We start from the raw sequence: 26,757 nt of genomic DNA, 5'->3' as shown, positions 1-26,757 counted from the left end.
TCAGTAATCACTAAACCCAACATTAACTACATGAGCCTGCTTCACCTTTCCTTCCTCTTCCTTTCCCAGTCTCCTCTCCCCAGTGATTCCTTTTCTCAGTATCCTCCTTCTGGAAAAATAAACTTTGGTATCTCCTTGGCCCCTCCACTTTATACTCCTTCTGCTAAATTGATTAGAAACCAACAAGGAAGCAAGTGTAGCAGAGGATATTCCTGCTTATGCTCTCCATTTGTGTATATCTGATGTTATAGTGTCTCATACAGCTGGGGGACAATTCCAAGAAAGTCGGTGAAAAAAGACCCAGAAAATGTATCAGACAAATTAGCAAGTTTTTATTAACTCACCTGAGAACAGGTATTTCCTAGGTTTAAAATGTACCAACACTGGGGATGGACTTTTATGGGAACAAGAACAAGCATATCTCTGACTTGTTGGTGATGTCAAGTCTAGTATCAAGAGCTTCCAAGAAGCTGGTGGTGTCATGACCAGTGCCAAGAGCTTCCTCCAAATAGTGAAAGTAGTGGAGCTTTTGCATAATTTGAAAATTAGAGCTAGTGAAAAGACTGTTATCTAAAGAAGTGCTGGACCATTAATTGTAAGATATGTTAGGCTCAAAAGTAATATCTTCATCCATTCAATTAAGGTCTTTTTTTCTAGACCCAGTGAAACTAAATTGCAAAGCTAGTTCTACTGTTTTAGCTAAAGGAAGATGAGGATTATTTAAATATTTATAATGAAGCCAGTCAGTTAAAAACCTATGGTTTTGGTTGGTGTTTATTAGTAATAACTTATTAATTATGCATGTGATCTTCCCACTCTTTCACTATAAGCACACATAGAAGCATTTCTCTATAGAGGTATATATTTGGGGGAATAGGAGGCATTATGGTTTTCTTAGTGTAATTTGTTCAATTAAAGTTTTTAAGCAAATAGGCAGAACAAAACTGCCTCCCCATTCTTTCCTGTTTTGCTGGAAGGATGGAAAATACTCCCTCTTTTTCAGGTCTGCAGCACATCCTTCGAGGGTTATAGCTTCAGATACCCCCTCCCAGCTGCATTCTTTATTCAGCAAAGGTTTCTATCTGATGCCTGCATTTCTGTGGCCTGAGACATATGCTGGCTTAGTCTCTGGATGCCTGGGTGATCTGAATGCCAAGGTGTATTATGGTTCTCATCAGGATGCCATGAGAGGTTCTTCAGAGCTTTTTGAGGAGTTATAACTGAAATGAGCCCACACAGACAAGGAGACTGCGCTTGTCATAGGGGTGTTTGTTACACAAGAAGGGTGGGGAGAAGACTGCGATACACACTTGCCCTTTTCGTTCACTTGTGTTAGTAGAATGGAGCATACTGGGGACACCACAGTCTTTGCTAGCAGCTAGTGAGTGTTGCTACCACATTAGACATGGAAGGCGATGGATTTTCTTGAAGTAAAATTACAGTCATAGCTTTTACTTGTAATAGTTCACAGAAGCCTAGACCCAACCCTCTGTGTAACCCTCTCTGGGATGCAAATGTGATGGGAATTTCTGAACTTCAGTCATGCCTCAAATACGTGAAGATAGGTGGTAATGCATAACTGGGGTCCACTGAGAAACATTTGACCACTTTTGCTTGATTAAGTGAAAACAGAACTGTCTTGAGGGGCCAATTATAATGATATCCATCAGATGTTAAAGAAATTAGATCAGAAGGGAAGAGGGTGGTAACACTAGCACTCAATGCGTTGCCAGTCCAACCAGATTCACAACAGCTGCAAGCTAAACGTTATTCACACTGTTCAGGTCTTGAAGCACTTTTCAGATATGTCAAGTTTTCCAGTCCTTGAAAGCCAGTTCTTCTGCCATTTGGTTCCTGGTTTACACTGGAGACAGTTTGACTCATCACTAAAATATCTTCAGGCTGTAATACTAAGGGGACTATAAATAACTCCCTTTATAACTATTAATGCCATTACATATTGTGTTACTTTTCTTTCTCAAATACATATATTTTACTGTCAAAAAAACATAGATCAGTAGAAAAATATATCTGGGTGTCAAAACAGGTGTATACTGTACTTATGGGCAGCTCCATGGATCTTGTAAGTCAGCATAATTGTAATTAAATTTTCTGAGTTAGAACTCATTCCTATTTTACTAGACAGAATGCAGTTTTGGATCTGGTAGATCCATCTGGATTGATCTTAAATCCCTCCGACACTGTAATTTTTAACTATTTAATTCTAATACAATAATACTCAGAAGAGTTTTCTTCTTCCTCATGCTTCTGCAAGTGTGCTGAAGTTTGATAACTTGTTTCCTTTAGCATACAGTTTATTCAACTAATGTTATGGAATAAGACTGGGTTTATTTGATCTCTTGGTGTTTCAGAATTTTGCAATAGCTTACAGCTTAACATCATTTTGTATATTGACTTGAAAAAGTGAATTTTGTACAACTGTATTTATCCAACACTTTACACTGAGAGGATTTTTATAATGCATTTGCAGGTAATTGGCCATCTTAAAAAAATTTCAAACATCTGTCTTGGTAATGAGCTGATTTCAATCCAAAAGAACAATGAAAGCTAAGTTAAAAGAAGGCAATGCACAACAGAACAAAAGACACTTATGATGATGGTCTTGAAATTTAGCTACATTATTCTTTTTGGATATCCTAAAAGATATAATTTATTTTCTGTCTTTATCCAACACTTTTGTACACTGCAACCTTACTTGTACTTCATGAAGACTTACATGATGGATGGGTTTTTTGTTGTTCAGGTTTATTGAACAAATGCTGTCTGTGATTCATGCATAAAATTGCAATAAATCAATTAAAAATTCCCATGATCAGTTAAAAATTCCCATGACATTAAATATTAGGTAACTAGATCATCTACAAGTAAATCAATAGGCCATCAGTCTGGAGCAAGGAAGACTTTACCCTTGGTGGAAGAGGATGACATTAGGAAACATTTAAACAAACTCAACATACTTATGTATGTTGATGTTCAGCTTGTTCATGTGGCCTGACAAGCTGAACCCACAAGTGCTGAGGGAGCTGGCTGATGTCACTAGAAGGACACTCTCAACTGTCTTTGAAAGGTCATGGTGATCAGGAGAGATTCCTAATGACTGGAAGAAAGTAAATGTCTCCTATCTTCAAGAAGGGCCAGCAGGGAGATCCAGGGAACTGCAACTACTGGTCAACCTGTACTCAATCCCTAAGGTGATCGAGCAAGTAATCTTGGAGCCTATTTCCAAATACATGAAGGACAAGGAGGTGATTTGGAATAGCTAAAATGGATTTACAGTGGGGAAATCATGCTTTTCCACCCTGGTAGCTTTCTACAATGAGCTGACAAGCTTGATGGATAAGAGGAGAGCATTGGATGTCATTCACCTTGACTTCAGTAACATTTTTGCCACTGTTTCCAATACCATCCTCATAGACAAGCTGACAAAATACACATTAGGTAAGTGCACATTCTGATGGACTTGGAACTGGCTGAATGGCTGGGCCCAGAGCGTTGTCATCAGTGGCACAAAGACCAGTTGGAGACCAGTCATTACTGGTGCACCCTAGGGATTGATATTGTGGCCAATACTGTTTAACATTTTCATTAATGACCTGGGGGAATAGGATAGAGGGCACCCTCCGCAATGTTGGTGATATAAAACTGGAAGAAGTAACCCATACACCAGATAGGTGTAGTGCCATTCAGAAGGACCTCAACAGGCTGGAGAAATGGTCTGACAGCAATCTCATCAAATTCAACAAAGGGAATTGCTCAGTCTGCCTGTGGGGAAGAATAATCCCATGTTCTAATACAGGCTCTGGACTCGCTGTCTGGAAAGCAGTTCTGCAGATGTGTATCTTGGTGGACAACAGAATGACAATGAACTAGCAATGTGCCCTCACAACAAAGAAGGCCAGTGGCATTCTGACTGCATTAAGCAGAGCATTGCCAGATGATTGAGGGATGTGATCCTTCCACTCTGCTCAGCACTGGTGAGACACATCTGGAGTTCTGAATCCAGTGCTGGGCTCCCCAGTATAAGAGAGACAGGGACATATTGGAGTGAGACTAGCAAAGGGCCATGAAGGTGATTAAGGGACTGAAACATCTGTCCTATGAGGTGAGGCTGGGACTGTTCATCCTGGAGTGGAGAAGGCTCAGGTGGATCTTATCTATGTGTGTGAATACCTGATGGGGGAAAATGAAGATGAGGGAGCCAGTCTTTTCTCAGTTGTGCCCTGTGACAGGACGAGAGGCAATGGGCACAAATTAAAACACATGGTATTCCATCTGAACACAAGAAATCTTTTTTTTTTTTACTGTGAGAGTGATCAAACACTGGAACAGGTTGCATAGGGAGATTGTGGAGTCTGCATTCATGAAGATGTTCTAAACCAGACTGAACATGGTCCTGGGCAACCTGCTTTAGCTCACCCTGCTTGAGCAGGCAACGGTGGGACTAGTCAATCTCAAGAGGTCCTTTTCAACCTCAGCAATTCTGTGATTCTGTGGTTTTTTTTTTCTTCCCTATATATTGCCAATACTCAGGCTTTTAATGTTTTCTAAACACCAGTTCAAGGATTGGTACTGAATGTACCTTTAAATTCACCCAGAGAAAAAGGAAATATATAACAGCAACTATAAAATACCTTAGAGGTATAAAAGTTCAGGAATGAAAAATGATGCATAGTCTTATTAGACATGACATCGTCTGGGGAAAAAAAAAGGCCTATTGTTTAGCTGTCCAATTTAGATATATTCTGACAAACATCAAAATTACTTAGTCTGTAAATGTTCATTTTCTTTCAGCCGTATATGTGGATCTCAGCAATACAAAATGCTGGGAATTGAATTTGTTTCCCCTCTCCACATTTTCATATGTAAGCTGTGAACATCTAAGCTAGTATTAACAGTTTCCTATAGAGGGTAATAGGCAACATCTGTATTTATATGCACCATAGACTGGGCAGCTGAACTACATGACTTCCAGGAAGCACCAATCAAATGAGAACAGTAGTTTGAAACTGTGTACAGTTTTAAGAGGAATGAAAGATCTGAGTATGTGATATGCTGGTCACAGTTGGCAACAAGCATTCTTTTAACAATAAAAGTGGTTTGGTTTTGTCAAACCTAGGTTCTGTACCTGCCCTTGTATGTCTTTTGCTTTGATTGTGTACTGCCATTGATTTCATCATAATTTACCTGGATGTTATTATATTCTGATAAAACAGATCTAAAAAGCTAATGTGATTCATTGATTTTAATCAGAATTGTTCATCACAGAGGATGTCTCACTGAAATCAACTTTGTTTATTTTAAAAAAGAAAAAACAGTTCAAGACAATTAGAAAGAAAAAGCTCATGACCCTTCTACTTCCTTTTCTGTCTCCTTCTAATTTCAGAAGCTGAGTTCTTCTGGCTTTTTTACCTCTTTGCGTGTAACCTACATTGTTTTCAAAGAACAAATCAGCCCTTATTTTCTGTTTGCTTCACTGATGATACAGTCTGATTCATAAAGCCTGGCTTTTATTCTGTTCATATCAGACACTGATGGAGTGTCTACCAGCACTGTGTGCTTGATTTCATTCCCCAAATATCGGCACTTCATGCCCTTAGCTATCCCTTCTGGCTCTCAGCTGCTGCTCCAAAGAGCAGAGATTTTCTGCAAGTCCTGCTGTTGTGGTTTAACCCCAGCCAGCCATTAAGCACCACACAGCCGCTCACTCACTTCCCCCGGTGGGATGGGTAAGAGAACTGGAAGAGTAAAAGTGAGAAAACTCGTAGGTTGTGATAAAGACAGTTTAACAAGTAAAGCAAAAGCCACACACACAAGCAAAGCAAAATAAGGAATTCATTCACTACTCTTCATCGGCAGGCAGATGTTGTCATCTCCTGGAAAACAGGGCTCCATCGTGCATAATGGCTACTTGGGAGGACAAATTCCATCACTCTGAATGTTCTGCCTTTCTTCTTCTTCCCCCAGCTTTATATGCTGAGCATGATGTCATATGGCATGGAATATCTCTTTGATCAGTTGGGGTCAGCTGTCCTGGCTGTGTCCCCTCCCATCTTCTTGTGCACCCCCAGCCTACTTGCTGGCTGGGTGGTGTGAGAAGCAGAAAAGGCCTTGACTCTGTGTAAACACTGCTCAGCTATAACAAAAACATCTCTGCATTATCAACACTGTTTTCAGCACAAATCCAAAACATAGCCCCATACCAGCTACTGTGAAGAAAACTAACTCTGTCCCAGCCAAAACCAGCACACCTGTGCTGTGTCTGGCACCCTCAGGTTGCCTCAGGCAATCCAGAGCATCTCAGAGAGAGTTAAATACCTATGTTTAGGCAATGAATTGATCCCCTGGATTCAGTGTATGAAAGTAAGACATCTTCCCATCTATGATACTTCTCCCCTTCTTTTTGTAATATCAGTGCAGTTACTTCCAGTCTTCAGAAACCCAGTGCTGACTAAGATAGGCCAGATTTAAGAAAAAGATAGTTCAGTGGAGCCCTGAAGAAATTATTTCATTATAAAGCATACTAAGACAAGCAAAATTTGCAGTCCACAGATGTACTTAACTGTCTGGACTTGCAGACCTGTGGAAACACACCGTGACTCCTTCCTTGCAGAGGAACCTCAGGGCATGCAGGAAAATGTGCACCAGCCCCATCTCCTCCAACCATGGCCAGTGCGAGTCTGGGGACTTGAGCTTTGGGGTATACCAGGGAGCACATCTGTTCTGCAGTGTAAATGCAGATTATAGGTTTTCTCAGAAATACATACATAAATAAATAATCCAATATTTATTTAAATTGTCAAACATCCCAGAAAACATGCCACTGATTGTGACTTAACAAGTGGAATTTCACAGAAATGCCCTCTAAACTTGCTTAGGATTGATAAGCAATGTGGTTCAAATAAGCTATACTGTGGGCTGGAGTGCACAAGTGCAAAAATGCAGAGAAATTGTACCTTTTGTAAAGATTCTCAGATAATTTTTACAAAAATTTAGTCCTGTGATGTTCATACTGCCCGGTTTTGAAACCTGTGGGCAATAGATTTCCATATGAAAGAAAGGAGCTATTGTTCCACAAAAGGAAACAGACTAAACTCAACTGTAGTTATAAGGAAACAGAAAGAAATTGCTTTAAGGGAACAGAAATTATTGATAAGAGAGCAATTTGGCACAGAAATAGCAAAATAGTAGTTCCTTAAGCAGTATCATCAGAATAGATGTTGACATTTCCCATTCCCTTTCCTAATGATGTAAATTTACTAAAGAAGTAGGGGAGAAAAGGTGGAGAGCAATACAAAAAATAATCATGGAAGTAGCATTATCAGTCTAAATAATTTTCCAAGCTGATCAATTTCAAATGTTAAAAATGCTTTTTATATGCTTAAGTACATCTTGTACTACCCAAAGCACAATGTTTAAATCCATACAATTTTTGTACTATTACCTATTTCTAAAAGTGCAATTATAGGCCACGTTATTCTGCCTCCTGACAAACTTTCTTTACTATTGAGTTGGCAGGATGTCTTACGTTTGAGGCACGAGACTGAAAATGGATAAACAGAAAAGGTTTTTTCAGTTTGGCAAAGTCTTTCTCTCTGGCTTTTCTCAGTCATTTGGACTGATAACACCAGCAGATTAAACTAGCTGTTTGCAGAATAGTTTGGGTCCAGATATGGAAAAATTGCAAGCGTACAGCATGGGACTCAAACTAAGCAAGCTGAGCAAAGATGATAGGCAGGAAGCAAAGTTTCTTAACTTGCAGTGCAGCTCAGTAAATGACACCATGATGGTTCGTTGTCTGACCTGAGGTCACCAACACCTTGCTATAGCAGCCAGCCTCACTAGCTCAAGTTGCCATCAGGCAAAGGTCTCTTCATCTACCTTCACTGTACAGTTTTTATCTCCCCAAACCTCAAGTCTCAATATAGGAAGTAGGAATAACTACAGTGATCTTTTAACTAGCAAAATACAAACTATTTAAAGGAAGGATTGTTCAATTTTCCAATCCTAATTTGCATCACAGGTGGAAAGCAATTTCAATTTATGTCCACAAGTGATTTGAGAAGTAAAATAATATTTTGAATAATGCAAGAATTATGATAGCAATATAGGCATTGATAAGCCAGTTAAAAAGAAAACCTGAGCCATTAAAAACATAGGAAAGCATTTCATTTTGCTAACAAATAAGTTTCATTGGGTCTACTAATTTACACATGCATAACTACATTTGAATTATCTGAACAAGTGCTGGTATTTTCTACTGATATTTCCATTTTCTTCGGGAGCTAGCTTTTCAGTCTTTGAAAGCATGTAGTTTTACAGCTTTCAACTTTGCAATCTGAAACGTTACAAAAGAGACTTCTGTCCTCAGACCTTGTGTTAATGTAAATTTGGAATATTTTAAAACATTTGAGTGTGCACATTATAAAACAGACAAAATGATTCACTCCTTCCTTCATCAAATGGATAATTTGTCTTCATTCAGAAGATAAGGTCCAGTGTGAAGTAATCCACTAACTATTGCATGCTGACCAGAAAGGTTTGTTTTTTTTTTTTAACTTTGAGTACTTTATGGTACTAGGTTGTAAATCACAAGAACAATAAACAGTGGAAGTAACATTGCCCTTTAATTGGGGGTAAGTCATTCTAATTATTAAATCTGAATCAGACAGTGGATGAATGGCATTATTATCCATTGGTCCTAGTGAGCAACTTCCAACGTGAAGACTGCACGGAGGTTTGGGTGGGTTGGTTGGGGAGAAGTAGTATTCAGTGAGACAAAGCACACACTGTTAGGTCCAGCTGACATAACTGTTCTCAAGTAATCATGAAATGGTTACCTCTTTGACTGAAGAAAAGAGCAATTTGTGATTATTAAGTGAGACATTCTTGTACAGTTCTGCTCCAAAGGACTAACAATAATTCTTGGATTTATAAGAATTACAGAATGTCCATAGATGATGTTGATTACCAAACAATAGATTAAATCATGCCTGTCACAAAGCTCGATGTTGCCACATTGGTGCATTGATTAATGGTATTTGGCAACTCTCTGAATGGCCATTTGCCATTCATTCATGGGTGCCCTCTGGAGTACAATATGAGAGTGACCTGTTGGGAAAAGGACTTTTTTTTTTTCATCTGTTCATTGTTTCTACTGCAGTAAGAGAGAAATACTGGGGGTGGGTGAAGTCAAGACTGAGTTAGCTATGTCTTAGTGCATATAAATTGAGAAGGGAGGGAAATTAAGGAAAAATCAATTGCAATCAAGACAGTACAATGTGATTGTTTAAATCATGATTCTAGATGACCCATTTTTTCTTCCACAGCACTGTAAATGTCATATGATTAAAAATAATTGGGGCATCGATAATTTCTTTTGATACAGATACATAAATTTCTGACGGAAATCTTTTCACAACACTTTGCTCTTCTATTTCAATCTTTCATTCAGAACCCTAGAGGTCTATGGGAAAGATTACATCAGTTTATGTCACAGCTTAGAGTGGTGGGGAGAAATACTGTCTGCTTCTCATTCCTCCAACTCCTCTCAGCAGCAAGGGTGACCATCTTTCAGACATGATCTGGGTGGGACATAGAGGTTTTCTTTGCCCTCTGGTCTCTGCCCTAATGAGTAGTGAAGGATGGAGCAGAGACAACCCCAAGTGTTTTTGCTCAGATGAACAGCTTGAGTCTACTGGGCTTTCCTCCTGTGTTACATGCTCTGATAGTGGGTTTGGATGAACTCTCATGAGCAGAGAATTATTGATTCAATAGTATAGCAAGTTTTAAAAGAAAATTGACATATCTTGAGCTGAAAAAATAATTTTCTCTCTGGAATAAGACAGACCTTATTTTACATTTATTCATTTTTTCATGCTTCGTGCAAGCTTCTGCTTTAAATCAAAAATTACACTCTAGCTGAGATCTGAGATTGAACATCACTTATTTGAGTTGTGTTCAGCTGACCTTCAGATGACATTTCGTACACTTCTAGATTTTTCAAGGAGTTGGAGATAAACACCCAAGCCAGTTGGAATCACAATTCCTTTGAAATCCATATCAAACACTGAAGAATCTTGTCATCATATGGGCACTTTGAAGGATGAGAAAGGAGGATTATTTAATGGCATTATTTCTTATCCCCTGCAATTCTCCTGCACTTCTGTTCTCATTTTGTTGCTGGTTACACTATTACTTTATTAATTCATTTAGTAGTACTGTCCATGGAGATTTCGCTTATTAATTCTCACTTTCTGTACTTCCCTGGACTAGTTATTATTCTTGCAAGGCATGCTTAAACCAACATTAATCTAACAGTCAGGGTGACCCGACTGAGATGCTGAAATGGAGGAGTAACACTCCAGGCCTCCACTGTTGAGGCATACTGGACGGTTTCTTTTCAGTAACTTACTGAAAGTGAATTACCTAAGTTACTTAAGTCAGTTACTTACTGACTGGAGGAAGCCACAAGATAGCTTTTTACCTCAGCCCCTAGAACTTCAGCTCTCCTGGTTGTGCTTCTTTGGATGGCATCCACATTTGTTTCTCTCTGTCTTAACAAGGTTCTTATTCTTAATGGTGTTCTAGGAAGCTGACAAAAAAAAATGTGAACAGATCAACCCATAGATTTTTAATTATAACTAATGTATCTATTTGATATAGTTATGTAAAATACTGAGTGGAGCAGGGAATGTGAGTGGGTACTGATGAAGACATTGCCAGTGACACACTCAGAAAGACTGAGTAATCATTTAATTGCACCCTGCTTGAAGGGCTACACGTAACATGGGGACAGAAACAGCATGTACAAATTGCCTGCTGGTCTAAGAAATAATTGAAAATCTAATCTTAAAATACTTTCCAGATACCTAGCACAATAAACATATGAATGTCCATGTTATTTTCACCCATGTACCGCTTCAGGAGGAAAGTAGCTACACAGCAGTTATTGAGGATAGAAGCTAGTCTGGATATAGACTGCTTTCCACTGTCTCTTGAGAGTAGGCTGACTATTTTTTGACAAGGCAGTATTTCCTACGCACCACTTAGTAAGTCAACCCCAATGAGTTTTCCAAAGTCATGTGCAAATCTTTACACTGCTGTCTCAATGTTACTTTTAACACACTTATTTTTCTTGTGGATAAACATTTTTTTTGCCATTCAAAACACAATGATTTATGTTGAATGGTGTCTACTACATCCTTCTTCATTTCTTTCCTTTGTTGTGTTTCTTACTAAGAAATTTTAGCAAAGTCCATACAAGACTTGGTTGGTTTGCAGATTATCACCATGGGCTTTTTATATAATATGTCTTTTCAAAGCAGTTCCATACTTGTTAGTTTTATGAAAGCAAAGTTATACTTCATAGATTCTAAGCTGTCATTATACAACCGTCACTGCTTTTGAAGGACATCAGAATCTACATGTTTTGGCTGTGGTATATTAGAGCTATATGTTAATGACAAATGCATTTGAAAATACAAGTGTATTTTAAAATGGTTTCTTGACAAATTTAAATACCCTCTGTTTTCTCAGTATCCTCAGAATCTAAACTTCTCATTTTTTATCAACCTGATTATTTTTTTAATCACAAGAATTCCAGAAGTCATATATAAGAAAAAACTATTCCACTTTAGAGGTGGACTTTTCATCTGAATATATTGGCACTTGGAGTGAAAGCTTCAAACTTACTACAAACTGTAGCCACTTTCATACACATCATACCTTGAATGCTGTGGTGCAGCCACCCAGCACTTCCACTACTGTTGCGGTTTCCTCTTCCACTGAGTTCTGAGACATTCTATGGTTTAGCTGGTTTGGGAGAAGTTACTGGGAAAAAATAATTTCCTTCACCTCCTGAAATTAATGGCATTTGATGGGAATTCCTTGACTTCGGTGGAACCAGAATTTCCCTCACATTTTTTTGTCTGAGTGTGGGCACTTTATCAACGAACCTATGCTTGAAAAATCTCACACTTAATTTTGAAAGATAAAGAGTTTTACAAAATGTCAAAAGGTTGATTGGGAGCCTTTATGAACTGCTAGTTCCAACTTATTATCCAAAATAAGAAAATGTTCCTGTCATACCTTCAAATATGCTTTATTTATTTATTTACTTAATTTGAATATGTTTGCAAGGAAAAATTTAAGTACCTCTTTCTGCCATAGACAGTCTTTGGGACAAAGTTGGTTTCCAGGAGACTGTATGCCTGTATATCAGATAAGCTATTCTTTGTGGATACAGTATTGAAGTAAATGAGTTGGTTATCATCTGAACTATGTTTTCCTCAGACAGCAACTGTGGAGCCTCATTGAGAGAAATGTTTCCTGTAACATTTTTTCCTTTCCTCTTCTGTAACTTCTAGTTACTGTGCAAAGTCTTAAAAAAATACAGTGTAAAAAATTATTTCCACATAGATCCATGCCATGGGGACTCATAAAAACTGATCTGTAATGTTCTCCATTCATAGCTTTTCAAAACACACCAGAAGTTCAGCAATAGACATTAAGATTGCCTTGGTTTTTAATGACCCAGTATTAGCAATGCCACTTGCACTTATTCATTCCTTCATCTCAAGGGAATGCAAGCAACATGAAGATTTTGCCATATTTGGAATTGCTTGCCTTTCTTCTATGTCAGTTAAAAACCTGCTGCTGGCAACAGCAGCAGCCCTCCACAAAGACCACCAGGTGCTTCTAATGGAAGTATCTTGAGATTTAGAAAATGTGAAAATGCAGGAGCCAAAGGATCACACAGGATCTTTTTGATTTTTTTTTTTATGAGTACTTGCAGGAGTAGTAGTAACTATTAAAGGTCTGCACAAGTTTTGCAGCCTTAAGCATTCAGCTGGACATGTCTTTTGAAGGGCCTTCCAGAGGACTTTGAGACCTGAGAGAACAGTGTGTTTATACATTTAGTAAAAGCAGCATGAGCTGAAAATATAAAGAAGGCTGTTAAGTAGTGTCCACATGAATATCTTTAACCAGATGATGCTAGAGCCTCCAGTGCTCCTGAGTTGAAATCTCCTCAGGGATGTAGAGATGAGAAAAGGAAGCTTCAAGCCAAGTTTATCTTCTGGAATGTCTGAGGTGACCTCTCAATCTGATGGGAGCAAACCTGGTTTCCTGAGGAAGCTGGTTGGTAGCCTACCTATTCCTTGAGAAATGTAAGTGTCCTGTCCTTGCTACCCTTTTATGAAGTGATGCCAGTGTTCACTAAGTAGGATATGGTTTTCTCTTCCTGTGGACAAATATCACCTGTCACGTTGGTGACATGCTGCCAGAGTGACCTCCCAAGAATTTAAAACATAAAACGTTGGGAAAAAAAAAAAGACCACAGAAGTAAAGAAAGAAATAATCCCACAGCTTCACAAATGACTCACTTAAAGGTAGCATTTCACTTGTTAATAATTTGCTGACTGTCTTGTGCAATTGATAGGAAATTGAAGGATATCCAGATTATCAATAACGGTTATATCTTGCAGATTTAGAGAAAAAGAAATTAAGACACCAGCTGTTCAAAGCAATCTTCGCTGACTTACTCTGAGATCTGAGCCAAGCTTTTTTTAATTCACTCTTATTCTTCTGGGATGCAACTGCCCACTGACATGAATTGTTTTACAAGATCTGGATACAAAAATTGGAGCCAGTAGAAAGCAGCAATGAAAATCTGAAATATCTTAAAAATCAATAAACCTAAGAACTACGCAGATGAGATAACTACATCCCAACTTCTGTTAGCGTGATGGCATAATTCACATCTCCCAAAAGTGATGTAGGTCTAGGAATTATGTCAGCCACAGGATGTTTGATGGAAAATGTGGCAATTGGGATGAGAGAACTAACTGTCCCGGACAAAAACTGTCTCCTAACAATTTAACCATATTGATGAGAAAGCTCCAGAATGGACTATGTCATGGTGCTCTCTGATTTATCAGTACAGATGTAACTGTATTGTCCACTGGAAGGTTATTGTCAACATGGTGATGCAATAATATTGGGCCAGTACACTGGTAAGCTTCCTCTGTTAAATAGGTTGTTTGTCCCAGGTTCACCACCAGTACAATGAGGGCACATACTTTGTCCTAGGTGGGCTGTCAAAATTAACTATCTTGTGAGAAATTTGAATACAAATAAAAAAAGAACAGAAAGTATTATCTTCCAAGTAGCAAGAGCATGCATATTCTCATAGGTTGCATCATCAAATAAATACAAGTATTAGAAATACAGTATTTTGGATGACTGAATCATGTTTTCAAATTTGAACGGCATGAAGAATGTAGAAGAATGTTGCTTGGTGTGAAGCACTTGTCATCATTTATATAGAAAATGTTTCTCTTTTTCAGGAAGTACAGGTATTCCTGCTATAAGTATTTCATATTTCTCCAAGCTTTCATAGAAATAGTCCTATAGGCTATTTTCATCTGTAAAATTCCTCTGATGTTGGCCATATTTTTTATATGACCTGTTCATAAGACTGTGCAGGGAAATTTGTGGCTTCTGCTGTTTGGAAATCTCTTTGGAGTTTGTGATCTGTAGATACTTCTAGAAGTCAAGAGACTACACTGAATTATTAGCTGTGTTATGGACATAGGCAATCATCTAGGACTTTATCTGAATCCCTCTGAAGTCAATTCACAAACAAAATAAGGATGGTGATGATAAGTATCTTTTTGTTATCATCTGTGTATATAGTCTGTAAACCATGAGGCCAGGACTGTCTGTTACATTCTCAGTACACACAATGTTTTGTAGTGGGACACTGATTGTGGCTGGAAACTGTAGGAGATGCAGTAATAAGAAATATTTTAGCCCATTAAAATCAAATGGATGCTATTAGAAACCTGCTCTAGCTATGAAAACATTCAGACTTATAACATGAATTCTGTAAAATTCAGCTATTTTCCTGGGATATAGTCCCAGAAAGCATTCCATCTTCTTAAAAGATAACAATATTGAAGCGTTTAAGATGTGCACCTCTCTGCTAAGTAGGTTTTTATTTTACAGTTTCCAGGCCTGGCTGTATCCCAGTTGATTTATTTCCAACTGGGTTCAATTTCCAGGGGAAGGCAACTTCCTATGACACTTTTTGCCCAGTAAAGGTGAAAATAATGTTCTCCACACAGCACTATTTAAACTGGCACGCACATGTGGCTAAAGAGTTTAATTCAATTTAAATAAAAATGTACACTGGCTGGAAATACTATGAAAACTGATATTCCAAATTGGGTAAAATGTTGCGTTCAGTGAAATGTAGGTTTTAAATTGTCTTTATTATCAAGCATCTTTTCATGTACAGATTTTTGCCTGAGTGTGCGTATTTTCAAGAATGAATTAAGAACAAAAATATGAATTCATAGGCTCAGTTCAGAGAAGAGTTTACCATTTTGTTACATTGATTACCCAATACACACTCATCTCCCCAGTTTTGAAGTGTTGTGCTCCATCTTTTCATTCTCACTATCTAGCTATTTTATTTATATAGCCCATATTGCTACAACATTACTGATGTACCAATTTTGAAGACTTTAAAGTACTTACATACTTGAGACCACTGTGGGACAGGGAAGCAGCATTCCTTCCTCTCATTTATAAATGAGAAACTGAATCGTAGATGTATTTGTCCGAGTTCACAGGGACTGTCAAGTCATGGCAAGTCTCCCTGAGTAAAAATATTTGCCTCAGACTGCCTTGGAAATGAATCTACACCAACTCTAACCTACTCAGAAATGTAATCTCATGTCAAAGTGAGGCACCTTTTAAAGGGAGTAGGATAAACTGTACAGAATTCCCACGTTCTGTCTATGGAGTAAAGATCTCAGAATTCAATTAGTCGATTTTTGTGTTAACATTTATTCTGAAAGAAGTGAAGGATAATTTAAATCCATACTTAAGGAACAAAGCAGGCTCCTTCCTCAGAACAGACTCGCACTGAAATCAAAACTCAATCATCCCTAATCTTGAGCCTAATAAAAGCATTATTTTTTTGATTGGAGAACAAATCATATGCACCACATCTAAGGATCTCATTGTTCTTTCTTTTGTCCTGATTTAAATCTTTTAGTTCCATAACCCTCACAGCTTACTTGTTTATATAGTGGTACGCAGGAGAAGAAAAAAAATAGCTGAAGAAAAGCAAGTTTTCCAAACACATTAGGTCATTGGAAAGGACCCTAGATGAGATTTACAAGGAAGCAGGAAAAAACAAGCACCTAATGTGCTCAAATGAGAAATAATGAAAACAAGGAGAAAGTTGCTAAACTGCCAAGAAGTAAAATACATTTCTCTGAAGATGTTGGTGTGCCACTCATAGTACCTAAGCCCTTCTGATATTGATTATGGTGGCTTAAACATAAAATGCAGTTTTTCCCTTGTTCTAGATGGAATGAGATCTGTTTGGCACAGCTGGGAGGAGGTGAGCTGCAGGTGTTGTAAATCACTGCAAGTTTATTTCTGGTGGAGGGTCTTTATTGAGCACCTGCAGCACCTCTGTTGGTAATGGGAATCATCAGCTCCATAAGGTAAACGCAAATTGCAGTATGTATCTGAGCTGGTCTTCCTGCAGTATCCTGCTTTCTGTAAGTGAATTTATCTTCAGAGACGTACCATTCTTTATGAAACAACATCCTTCTTTTCTGTGTTAATACATGTGATGGCTCTAGATTACCTTAATACTGAATAACCATGTGGACTTGCCTATTTTGATTGTGATTTGTGGAATTAGAAACTCTGAAGAAAAAACCCTCTGGTATTCAGTTATTGCAGCTTGAGATCCTGTCAGATTCTTCCACTGGCCAAATAGGTTAAAATGTTCTTTGTTACACTTTTCTGGATGATGCATGAAAAGATAAGAAATGCTTTTCCGTTTAATTACAACGGTTTTTAAATTAACACTTCAATGAAAAATAACATTTAAGCATTTATATTTCTCCTAGGTTATGACAAATATATGTATGGTTTTCATTCAGAGGAAATGGATTTACCCCTTCTTTTTACAATAGACAGCATACAAATTTTGTTTGGGGAAAAGTCTAGAGATTTTCATATTCCGTATTACTGCTCTATCTAATTTGATTACTCCTATGGCACAGCCATCTGTGACCTACCTGTTTCTAGATCTCAGCATTAGAATTAAAGGATAGCAAATAAAGTTTGATGGCTGCTGAAAAAGAAAGACTTGGTTTAATTGTAGTGAAATCTTTACCAGTTCTTTCTTCTTGATAGCAATCAGTTAATGTTACATAGCACTGCAAGATGCTGATCCTTTTGTCCTTACTCATTCCGAAGCAGGAAATATTTAGATTTTCATTGCATTTCCAGTTCAAATAATGGCTGTCCATTTTAATTAATTGTATTGTTTCAGACTACACTAGAGTGCACATTTGTATATTTAGTGTGGTGTCCCTGAATCATCTATGACCAAGAGTTGTGAGGTCAGTTGTTGTAAAAATACTTGGCTTGAACTGAGCTTTCAGCTAGGGAAATCTTCGCCTGTGTTTTATTTGCTATTCAAGTAGATTTTGTTTATTTTCTGTGCTTAATGGATACTGTACTTGACCTCATTGTTGATAACACCATGCAAGCTGGCACAGCCGTATTTGCAGTGATACCATTTTCATTCAATCTGTCCATGTATTTAAAAGGTTCTTTTTCTCTTCAATTACAAACAGTATTATTAAAGTCAATGCAGATTGTACTCAAGTGTTCAAAATACCTCTCTAAAGGCTCATTCTCTGTGTAGGTGAGATGTTACTTGTGAAATGTACAACAGTGTTAGAATCCACCACCCCCACCCCAATATATATACATTCGTACTGACTGAGGGTATTCTACACCCAGAACATCCAAAGAAGTTTTGCTTTAAAGGTAAAAATTAATACCTTTTAAAACGAAAGGAGGAACAGTGTTGCACAGATTTTGTCTTCACTACTTCTGATGTGAAGCATTTGAACCCAGAACAGAGAAGTGAAAAGATTTTTTTTTTTTTAAACTCTGATACTCTTGTAGTTGGTGATTGATTCAAGTCTACTTAATTTTCTCCAATATAGCCATGTTTCATCAGGACAGATATAACACTGTAGTTCAAACTGTAGAATTTCCAAACAAGATTAGAAAGCCACTTGTCTGTGATAGAATAACTTCGTATTTCACACAGTAGGCCAATCTTGGTACTACAGAAGTCAATGAAATAATTCCTGTAGATTTCTCTGGGGACAGCATTTCAAACAGAGCAACTGTCTACAGATTCTTGTCCTTCCAATAACAGTTTGTATTTAGAGTTCCTGTCACATTTGTTTGCAGAAGTAACTTAAGGAATCAATCTAGTTCCAAAAAATACATTTCAGTTCATGCATCACATAGATATTGAGTGCTGCACGTGCTGTAGTCTTAGAAAAACACCACCGTAGAAGAAGTTATTGTATTTCCATTGAACACTAATCAGCCTTGAAATATCAGAAGCTACTCACTGTAACCATCTAGCACTTTGGCTGTGCATGTCATTGGCCTCTGCACAATACATGGGTATTGTTCCAGCTGTCCCTTTAGGGAATTTTTTAAAGTGCTGCTCAGAAAGCATCGACATTTTCTGTTGTGGGTGGCAGTGAGCTTAGGAACTGGCCATAGTATGAGAAATACAAGCACATTATAGGAAACTTTGGCCCCCTTGTCTTAGTGTGCAGCAGTTTCCTCTACATGTGATGAACTTGGAAAAGGTTGAAAAGTAGTTGTTGAAGAGAGGGTGAAAGAGGATACAGAGTACCGTCTGCGCAGTGTATTGATTCTGTGGGTAATGTTAAAGCTGTTTTATCTATAAGGTTGTTTATCTGGAACCCCTTATTAAACTAAAACCAAACAAAACTTTTCAAAATTTATGGGGCCTAATACAATTCGTTCCCTCAATGGCATGCAAAACACTTTGCAAGGCTAACGTAATTCTTATATAAACTTACACGTACAACTGCGCCTTCCACCCAGTCGCCAAACCACACAATTTTTAAATGAGCATCCTATTAGTATATAATGCTATAATATAACACAGGGAGCTGTCATTAGTCCATATTTTCACACTTTGATATGTAGAAACTCCTTCTGCAGGGAATGACAACTTCACAAAATGTTATCTTTTAAACAAAACTAAATCAAGAACAGATTTAGAAATAAAGTGAAAAAACATTTGACGTTTGTTTCTCACCCAGTATTTGGCAGATTGCAAATTAGGATTTTGTTACAAACTGTACAGAATATTATGTATAAACCTGCTTGTTGAGAATGATGCCAGCTGCTCCAAAATTAAGAATCATTGAAGAAAAACATCCAGTATCCTTTACTGGCATATACATATTTGTCTATCATCACTCCTTCAAATATGTAAATGTGAACAGTTTTGTTTTTCAGTCCCTGTTTAGTAAACAATTTTCCCCAACTCTAGCAGTGAATTTTGTAGTCAAACTGAGATCACTGGCAAAGTAGAAAGGAAAGAATTATTGAAAAGCTTGACCTCTACATTTAACTGGACACAGCTGCATAAACTTATGATTAGGTGTCCTTCTGGTAGGATACAGAGTAGCACCTTTGAAACTAAGGGCAATTTACAGCAGGTGTGCTGAACTATACAAGTGAAGATTTGGTCTTAATTCCATGTGTTCCTCATCTTATGTTGATAAGACTGTTGTGCAAATCTTCATTAAAACTATCTCAAGAAAAAGTAAAACACAAAATGCATCCAGAGGTTAGGAACATTAAAGGCTGGTTGCTGTGCGTTGACACTCAGAGACTTGGAGCACATCAGAAATGACTGCAAAAATGCCAGATTTGGAGCTAGTGTCTGCAGGGCAGCTCCCTTAAAAGATCAATGGCAACCTCTGAATATCTTTGTGGCATTTGTGCCACTTTGAGGACCTACAATGAGCAAAAAGTCTCAAGCTTGTGTGTGATGGAGCACGAGGTGCCAGGGAAGTTCCCCAGCCTCTTTGTGTAAGGGACTGAGTAAGCTGTGTTTCTTCAGATGTCATCCAGCAGTTAACTCCTGAGAAGTCCTAACCTAGCAAAGCTGTACGGTCTCTGCATCTCTCTAGAAAAACCTTTGTCTTTTTGGCACTAGAGCAAAACTTCTACCAAGTAATTTAAATGCCAGAGTGTCAATTTTACACCTTGGCTTGACTTTTAGTAGTAACACCAGGGGAATTAGTGATGCTGCTGGCTACACCCTGACTCCACATCAGGGTGTGGATCTCTGGCCCATCCCTTTCAGTGTATCAGTTTTCCTAGTACATAACTTTACTGCAAATGGGTAAGCTGCCAATCTGAGTAAGAGCTTATGGCCAAGCTGTTATATCCTTCTGCATGCTATTTCAGATACTGTCTATATGACTGCAGATCTTTTTCTGTGGAGACTGTGGCATCAGTTGTTATATCAGAAGGTTCTTACAGCAGCTGCAACAAAATATGGAAAGCCTAACAAGAACATATGCTGCTCTTGTCTCCTTTTTTACTGAGATGAATCTGTACTTCAGCAAAATATAAGTATAGCATGTAGTAACTGGAATGGGAGCTAGAAAAATTTTTAAGAGTGTTCATATCTGGTTTTCTGTTTCAGGCTTAACACAAATTTTCTTTTAAAAGGTTTATGCAATTGCAGTTGGTATTAGATGACATGGTAAATATAACCCATAGTTTAAAAATAATATTTATGAAGGGACTGAAAGAAATAACTAAGGGAAACAGGACTGTAAATGCACCAACCAAAAGCTGAAACACTTTTTCAAGTATTACCCATAACAAGATCAGTTGATGCTAAAGCTCTAAATTGTGTAATTCTTTCTCTGTCATGTGTCCAGAAAATACAGAATGTAAAATATTCGAAGTATCCTAGAAATGGTCGGTGTTGTAAGAATTGCAATAAATGCTAAAATATAACTAGATGGTGGCAGATTCACTAATTCATACAGAAAGTATCACACTTACCTTTAGAATACCTTGGCCCATTACTCGTGTTTTCTGAAAAGCAATGCTTCCAGTGCAGTTTTCACAATATTTTAAATAGTCTCAGTAAAAGCTGGGAACCATAATGGTTGGAGGGTGGAGTAGAACTTATCTTGCCTTGAGTTAAAGTTTTTGATGTAAAGGTAACAGCAGAGACATATTTTTTTCTATTTATTCATTGGCTGGTGAAGTGAAAAGATCATTAACAGAATGAACCTGTCGTGTCTTGTAGGTGGTTTCATGACCTAAACCTTTCTGAGCAGTTGTTGAAGGAGAAGGGATTGCAGAAATGGCTAGACTTGAAAACCATTATCTAAATCGTTTTAGTTTTGTTTTTTTTTTTTTTTTTCGGACAAGGAGACAAAACACCACCTCCAGTGCAGCAGGAAAGGAGAGTAGGACTCTTACTGTGACTGTGATCTCAACGAAAATCAGGGGTAAAATTGTTGTAGGCTTCCTCTTATGTAAACAAACCCTAGGGGAGAAAGAGTAAGAGTAATTTTGTCAGTTCCCTTGCCTTTGGTCACTCAGCAAAAGCATAGGAAATGCTGGCAAAAATATTTATGAGCAAAATAATTGCTCCCTTAGACAGTCCTGTAGGCTGTGTTTCACCTAAAGCCCTTGCTATGAACTTGTTGAGGGGTTGCAACATCCAGTCAAATTTAGGTTCTGAGCCATGGCATGGGACCACACAGAAAGGTATCCATGCCACCGTACAACATCAGTGATTGTGCAACTGCTAGAACTGATGGATAATACTGTAACTTCTGTTTTCTTCCCATATTTCCTAATTGTAGATTGTAAACTGAATAACAGGAAGCTCATATAGACTTGTAGGTACTACAAGAACACTCCTGTGCCAAAGAGTGTATTTGTTTATTCATTCTTGATTTATCCATCTGTATTAAAATGGAATGAAAAATCCAACACATGTTAGTATGTGAGAAGAATATTGCTTTATATAAAACTATTTGGAACTGTTTATATCAACTCGTTCTGGGATCTGTGACCTGATCCGTTTGTACACAATTCATCTGTATTTAGCTTGGACAGAGTATGAGTGTGAAACTTCTTGCAGGCTGCATATAATCATGACATCATCCAAGATTTCATTTTGGGTTGAATGAAGCATTGCTGTATCCTCTCTGGAGCCAAGGCAGGTTGAATACAATTCATTATATGACTGAGTGTCTACTAGTTAACGCTGCAAGGCTTGTCCCGTGATAGCACTGGTGAGGATCTGAATGTTCCATTCTCTTCCCTGATCTGGCAGGAATAGCAATGAAGACCTTATCTAGTCCAACAATGACACATGCTTTGCTAGGGAATAGTGAATCCAATCTCATTTGTGCATAATTATGAGGATAAAGCCTATTAGAAGTGAAGCAATCTGTTCTTTTACCAACTCTGACAACATATCAAGAGCAAAACTAAAGCAGATTTTTTTATAAATATGACTTAGTCTGTATGAGGTATTGTTGTGGCAAGCAACCTCCGTGATGGATGGATATTATTTTTTAAAGTCTGCTGTGATTTGTATTTATATAAGCAAAATCTGCAGTGCGGACTCTAAGTACGTATAACTTTTCTGAACACATAATATCAATACTATTTTTATACTCTCATTTGTTGTCCATAACAGCTTTACCTCATGCCTTTTCTACCAAGAGCCTTCATGAAGGTTATACAGTGTCTCTGTTTTTGAAGTGGTAGCATACCATATAAACACTTAACTCGGGAAGTTGGTCCCTGCTGCTCTGTGTTCACCAATATGGAAAGAGAAAAAAAAGTAGATGGGTTAGTTGGGTTCAAATACCTAAGGGCAGAGCAACTTATGCCAGCTGTAAAAAGCTCTGAGAAGGTGCTTCAGAAGCCAACACGTTCATAGAATTCCCTAGCTGCTATGCCTCCTTTGACAACAGTCGATTAGCGATGTAGGAGGTGTGTGCTGGTTCTCAGTGACAGTCTGTTATGCTGGAGAAGTCTTCACATGCTGGCTACACTAGCATAGTTTAGCCTCACTGTAACTAAGAATGAGCCAGAGTTACTGCTTTTGTTGCAAGAAACAAATCTGTACTAGAATATCTTATTCTGTGAATGATCTTCAGAAATTAAATTATTTGAGTAAGAAATGGTATTGTTAAAGAAGAGGTTAGAACTCAGCTCTTGGTCAGGATTTTAAAAAAAGGGTAGGAAAGAAGCTCTTCCTCCAAAGAGTGTCCAGCTGGAGACAGTAGGAAGGACTGTACTGTGAAAAAGTTTCTCAGAGTTTTAGAAAAACAGGGATTTATTACTTCTCTTAACTGCAAACTTGAAACAAGGGCACTCAAAATCAGGAAGCAGCATATTTGAAATTTTCTTTCCTCTTACTGAAACAACGTTAATATCTGAGGGTATGAATATTGCAGCTTGATAACAAACACAGTAAATATAGTAATTCACACCACAGAATCTGTGAGTTCAGAATATTGTCTGAATTGTGATTTCTGATAATGATGTTCTGCAGTTCTAGATTACTTTTAGCAAATGCTCAGTCAGACATTTATGTCGATTTGAGGGAAACCTCTCAGATCCAGTAAGCGGTTCTTACAGCTCTGTATCAGTTTAATTTTTATTTACATATTTTTAAAATTTTGTTATTTTTTAATTTGTTTTAGAAGGAATTAGATTTCTGAACAAGAATATATTTGATATTCATAATTAGGGCCAAATAAAAGTGCATTTCTGATGTCAGCACTTAACGTATGTGCATTGTGAGACGGTCGGCTCTGTACCTATGGAAATTAATTGGGATACTGAACGAACAAGCAGCTTGACTTCATACATACAAGGATTCAACTGACTTCAGTGTGATGGGCATTTGCTGAGGTGTTCACCATTCCGGATTACAACAATATATGATAAAATACCACCTTGAATATCAAACTGCTGTCTGTGAGAATGAAAATATGGAAAACAAAATTGTACACCCCACAGGAAATCTGAGCTATACATGCAAAACCTCAGATGGCCAGAAACAAAAATCACTGTTGCAAACAAAGTAAGTCCTTGCTTGTTTCTACTTTACGTTAACTTAAAAGCAATGGATTCCAGCAAAAATGATGATGGATCTCCTTCAGTCTTCACCCCCACACCATGAGCATGTTTCCAGAAATAATTATTATTTCTAGAAATAGTTTATTATAATAATATATGATTACATCACAGTATAATTTAAATCTGTGCCATTGTTTCCATTATAACCTCTTATTTACAGGAGCTTTCAAAAGCATATGTAAAAATTTAACTCTAAGTTGAAATTTTCTGGGGAGTTACTGGTCCAAAAAAGGCACTTTTCCTTACAGGAACACCTTTACTGTTGTTGATGTTGGTTTATTAAATATCATTCTCTAGTTCTGCAACACTTTTGAGCAAATGAATTTTGATGCCCTGGGTAACACTGATGCCTTTTCTGCTTTACTCCTTGACTCCTGTGGATACTGGTCTTGAATCCTGTCACTTAGTTTCCCATACAAGAAGGACAGTGTAAAAGTATGTGCAGCCTACTCTCCTAATCTCCTGCTGTGTGCTTAAATATGACGCAGTTTGCATGCTTCCACTTTACACGGATAAATTTCAGCCAAAGCAAGTAAGAATTTTAAAGGTGCTAATATACGTTGCGAGCATGTTGCAATTACAGAATTTTCCATAAAAGCATCAAGTGGCTTCCGTACTTCATGTGTCCATACAAGTTCTATAAACCCATTGTTGGGGGTCTTGCCCGGCAGGCATCCACAGCACATGGCCTCACTGCAGTTTCCACTGTTAAACTGCTGCCTTCTGTAATTGCTTGCCCGTAGCATGTATATTTGCTAATGACATAAGTGAAGAAAACTTGCGGTGTTTTATATGCAGAACAAACAAACGAACAGTGGTGATTCCTTCTGTGAAAACTAAACCAGGGAGGTGTAAGTTTTTGAGACAACACCACGTACATATGCATACAAGAACAGGAGAGAGAAAACTGAAGAAAGAAGTCATCTGACTGGGATTCCTTTGTAACAACTGTGCTGCTGCACATGGCTATGTGCACAACAGTCCTTTACAAAGGCATTCTCACCCTCTCCTCCAACAGTTCTGATGCTTTGTATAGGCCTTGCTATTTTATTTTATGAAAGGATATTTGTGTTCCACATCCTGCCTTGGCAGCTCCAGATTGTCTTTTTTGTGTTGGGCATAGTCTGTGCAAAGATAAAGTGACAGTCACACAATCCTAACACTCTTGGGAGATTAGGGAGTCTGTCCCTTGCACCAATTATAGTTCCTTGGTTTCCTGCACCTTGGATAGGATGTGGTGGTAGATGGTGATCAGTACACACTCCTAAATCTGACGGGTGTATCTGAGAGGCTGATTACACCACATTAACAGATGATGATTTTTGTTCCTTTCACATGGACCTAAGGGAAGGCCGTGTTTGCATAGTCATTCCCTACCTAAGTGCCAGAAGAGCCCTTCATGTGACAAAGGAAACTGACCTCATGTTTGCCTTTAAAGACAGCCCTGGCACACTGCAGCTGGAGCTGGTGGGACAGGCACACTGCTGCTGAGAGACCCTGTTTTCCCTGCCTGTCTTTGGAGCTTCAGGGGCAGAGTCCCACGGAGGCTGCAAACCTGAGCCAGGGTGGGAAAGAAAGAGGTGCTGCTCTGTGCTGGACTTGGACCCCACTATGGAAATTAAATCTGGAAGTCGTATTATTTCCCTCTGTGTCCCATTAATGACTGTTACTAGGCAGCTGCAGTGGGACCTAGCCAGTGTGGAGGCAGTTCCCACAGAAACCCCACATGACTTTTAAACTGGGCCATATGTAATCTGTTAGCATGAGAGGGGGAAAAAGTCTCCTAACTGAAGGCAGTCATGATGAATTCTAGCTGGATCTGTGGTTTTGCTCAGAGCTGATGGAGACTTTAATGGGAATATTGACAGATGCTTTATTTAAACTGGGGTAATCGAGCTACTGGAGCACAAGGACAGCCATACCACAGCTCTTCAGATGGGTGGTTTAGTGTAAAAAATAACAAGGCCTATAAAATCCCATGCTTTGTCTTACCATTTGCAAGTTGTCCTCGTACATTTCTAAATCTTTATACTTTGAGATGTCTTTATGTAAAGTCTTACGTAGGGAAAATGTTGCTTTAGTACCCACAGTAATCCCATCCTTCAACTTAGAGCAGTTTCCAGAAAGTTGTAAATAAAATGCATTTTTGTCCATTAATGTTCTTTATATTTTAAATAGATATTATAATTGGTTATTTGCCATCTCATTTCTCTTCCATGTCATTGCTCAGTAGTGATTGTTTCAGGCTATTTTGTTGTTGTTACCATTTCAAACAAACGCATCAAAACAAACAGCTGAAATGCAATCTTTTCGTTGCCAAAAGCTACCCATTTGTTATTTTCCTACAGATTCTCAGACAGCTGTTAACACTCTATATTCTTCTAGAGGAATATGTATTCATGCCACCATTTACATCCCTTTTGGCTCTGAGGCTTGTTTTCTTTCACTGTATACTGCAGGGAAGATCATCATGAATTCCTCTGTGAAACTGCACTACAAAACACGTCTCTCTGCCTGCAAGCCAAAGAAAGCAGTTTGCCCACTGGATTCCCAGCTATATGCAGAGAACACATTTTTGTTTGGCTGTTCTAACTATTTGAGCTAATTTTGTACTTTTGGACATGAGGAAACAGCTGCCACCTGCTAAGAAAGCAGAGG

This window comes from Nyctibius grandis, chromosome 2 (genome assembly GCF_013368605.1).
Source record: "Nyctibius grandis isolate bNycGra1 chromosome 2, bNycGra1.pri, whole genome shotgun sequence".
NCBI classification, from domain to species: domain Eukaryota; kingdom Metazoa; phylum Chordata; class Aves; order Nyctibiiformes; family Nyctibiidae; genus Nyctibius; species Nyctibius grandis.
This window is presented reverse-complemented; position numbering follows the sequence as displayed.